The sequence below is a fragment of the Leptinotarsa decemlineata genome, unplaced genomic scaffold (assembly GCF_025532065.1).
Source record: "Leptinotarsa decemlineata unplaced genomic scaffold, Ldec_3_MD MMD2_P_RNA_scaffold_6, whole genome shotgun sequence".
Lineage (NCBI taxonomy): Eukaryota > Metazoa > Arthropoda > Insecta > Coleoptera > Chrysomelidae > Leptinotarsa > Leptinotarsa decemlineata.
Window position 1 is genome coordinate 14,716,534 of NW_027412533.1, and position 3,742 is coordinate 14,720,275.

The 3,742-nt window shown below is 31.2% G+C and overlaps 1 long non-coding RNA gene across 1 annotated transcript; it reads right to left on the bottom strand.

Annotated features, from left to right (window-relative positions):
- Positions 1-864: 864 nt before the first annotated feature.
- Positions 865-3,057, bottom strand: LOC141480224 (uncharacterized). Its single transcript, XR_012464231.1, has 2 exons — positions 2,856-3,057; positions 865-1,255 (listed from the first exon to the last, which is right to left on the bottom strand). It is a non-coding gene; the product is annotated as an uncharacterized lncRNA (long non-coding RNA).
- Positions 3,058-3,742: the final 685 nt, after the last annotated feature.

The following is a 3,742-nucleotide window of genomic DNA, read 5'->3' on the forward strand; positions in this document are numbered from 1 at the left end:
AAATGAATGAAAAGTAATCCGAGGTCAAAATATTTTGATCGTGATTTTCCAGATAATTATGCTTTCCAATATTATTCTACTAAAACAGAATCATTTTTCCAGACTATTTATGAAAAGTATCAGAATAGATTTCGTTGAAAAAAAGTTATTTTTCAATTTGTTATCAACAATTTATTCAGGGTAGAAAAACGTTTCATTAATCGTTGAAGATAGGTTTTTTATATTACTATCGATCCGTTTTTTTATGATTTTCAAAAAATTTTGTCTGCTATTATTTGAAAATTTGTTTTTAACGGTTGTTTCGAATGGATCTCTGATGCAAACTAGGATTTAAAAAAATCATTTTTTGAAAAAAAATATATCGCCTAAAAACGGATTTTTTAATCAAACATTTTTTTTAACACTTGTAATTAATATTGAGTAACCATTTATTAATAATAACTCAATTTGCTATTTGATAACTGAATGTAAAATTTGTTTTCATTCGAATTTTTATTGTTTACTTTATAAACAATCTCTTATAAACAATTACATTTTTTCTATATTTGTTCTACGCAATTTTACGAAAACAACCATGTAACATTTCTTGGGAAAAAAATATTTATATTTTATATTGATTTTCGAAAATTCTGTTCTCCTTTACTCCATCGTTCTGACCTGTTTTTTGTTGTTTGAGCTTATCATAACTTATAAATCAATCGGAATACGATTGAAAAACTCAAGGCTTATTTATTGTCTATCAAACAAAAAACGAACTGAGCACGCCAATTATTTATTGAATTTGATTATATAAATTTGTTTCAAAAATTTTGTCTTCAATTTTCATGTTCAAATATCTTATAAACTATAATAAATATGACTATACTATCCATATAACATTTTATCCGACCTATGATCATCAATAATTCCAGCTTATCAATTTCACTGTAATATATTATGAATTATGAATAGAAATATTAAGTTAATAAGAAAATGTTCCTCAGATTATCAGATTAGATTAGATTATTTCAACGTACTTCGCTTTCTTCGCCCCCAGCGAAGCTTCCACAAGCTCTGTATCAAACAGTGAATTCTCAGCTCGGGCAGTATCGTTTTCATTCCCATCGTTAAACTCGTCATCTCCAGTTGTATTTTTTTTTCCATTTTCACAAATATTTCCTTTGCAATCTTTGCAGAGAGACGAACATGGAAGTCCAACCTTTCTGCGTCCACATCTATTGGATCAGTTTTTGATGCAATTGCAGTGAACTAATTCCTGTTGGAATTGTTCATGATATTATTTTGATGTTAATAGTTTCTCTTCCTATATGAATCTAATTTTGTTTTCTGATTTGTTTTGTAACTATTGTATCGGGTTGTTTAGTTGTTAAAATATTATTAAAAAGTCATTACGAGAAAAGTCAAAACCAATTTTTAAAACGATTAAATGGTAGAAATAAGAATCCATCCCATTTGGCGACCGTGACAGGACATAAAAGATGGGAAAGTTTTTGGCTTTCTACTACTCCATCTGATACAAAAAAAAGGATGAGAGAATCTTCAGATGGAGTAGTAGAAAGCCAAAAACTTTCTTTCCCAAAAAATTAATCACTCCTAAAAATATAACCCCTTCAATTCATAAAAGATGGATAGTTTGAAGAAAAATAGGCAGCAGTTGAGGAGCTTTGAAGCTGAAAGATTCAACTGAAGAGGATTTACTATTTTTACTGAGACAATTGGAGGATAAGAGTAGCAGATTATTCGAGGCAGATGAAGGAGTTTAATAAAAGTTGTCATTAAAAGCCAGCGATGATATTGAATTAGAAGAGGAGTACGATGAGGTAAAATATTGCAGAAATGAGCTGATAAAATATAGATCCAAATGCGAATTCCGATTGAACGAGATCACGAACACCCAAGAAGATCGTTTGAGTTTTTCTTATTTCTCTATAACGGAGAAAATTCAGAGAAAATTTCATTTACCAAGACTAGAACTGAAGAAATTCGATGGGAACCTGAAGAACTGGATTGGGTTCTGGGGACATTTCAAAAAGATTCCCAACGACCCAGAAATAGATAATGAAGACAAATTTCAGTATCTTTTACAAGCGATGGAAATTGATTCAGTTGCCCGAGATTCAGTAGAAAGTGGGCCCAATTACATTAAAGCCATTGACCAGTTGAAGACACGTTTTAGCAGGAACGAAGTTTACGTAAGGGAACTTTTACAACTTGTACTGCAACAAGCTTCAAAAGCTAAAACAGGTATGTATCTTTCCAATCTGTATGATAAACTTGAAACCCAGTTGAAAGCTTTGGAATCCCTAGGAGTTACCAGCGAAAAATATGCGGCTATGCTTTTTGCTCTTGTAGAATCGACTTTGCCTGCAGAAGTTTTAAGAACGTGGGAAAGACATCGTAATTTAGATCAACGAAATAAGAAGGATGATAATGAAAATTCTAAAGGTACTGATTATTTGAATATATTATTAGGCTTCTTGAAAATGGAGGTTGAGTGAGAATAACGGATAAATTTGGCACAAAAAGGATTTGGAAAAGGACACGAGCACAACAAATATCATGACAGTAAGGATAAATATTTTCCAAAATAAGGTGAGCCCGAATTATACACAGCAGCTGCTTTGTACACAGCTAATCCCAAAGATTATCTAAAAGATAAGCGAAATAATTGTTTATTCTGCGATTTGAATTCACATGCAAGTAATGATTGTTTGAAAGCTCAAAGTCTTTCAATTGATGAAAGAAAATCTATGATAATGAAAAAACGTAGATATTTTTCTTGTTTAAAATTGAATCACATCAGTGAGAATTGTCGAGCTGTAATAAGGTGTTTGATATGTTCAAAGAAACATTACCTCATTTTAGGTCCTGATTTACATGTGAAGAAAGGTATCACTGATCAAGATGATAAAAATTCAAACAATAAGGTTGAAAATACTTTAGCTAACAATTTTTTGAACTAAAATTTATTGCAAACGGTTGTTGTCAAAATTGTCAATAATGACAAACAAAAATTGATTAGAACGTTACTTTATTCAGGATCGCAAAGATCATATATTTCACTGAATTACGATTGGATAGTGTTCGTCGGGAAAATATTGTACAAGGTGTTTTTGGAGGGTTTCAGTCAGAACCAAAAATACATGATGTGTATAATATTATCAGTCAAAATCCAAATAATACGTTCAAAACAGAGGTGAATGTGGTGGAACAAGTGAAAATATGTAACAACCTACCTCGTTTGACTGATAAATCCATTATAGACTATTTGAAACATAAAAATATAATTTTGAGTGATACTAGAAACTTTGATGTTTCAAATGAAATACAATTATTATTGGGAGCCGACGTTTTCATTCAGCTTTTGATAGGAGAAATCGAAAATTTTATGAATGGCTACGTTGCTCTCGGTACTCATTTAGGTTGGACAATAATAGGTCAGAGAGTAAGTGAATGTTCGACACATTCTACTATATTTGCCGGTTTTACTGAGTTTCACATTGCAGACCTATGGAATTTGGATGTGATAGGAATAAAAGATGTTGCGCATTTCAAAACTAAAGATGAACATGAAGAAGAAGTTTTAAAGAAGTTCAATCAAACGATAGCTTGGAAGGAGAACATATATGAAGTTCATCTTCTCTGGATTGAAGGTCATCCGGAGATAAAAAGAAATGAAAAATGGCCAATTATCGGTTGATGTCTACTACAAAGAAGTTAAGGAATACAGATAAATTACAGG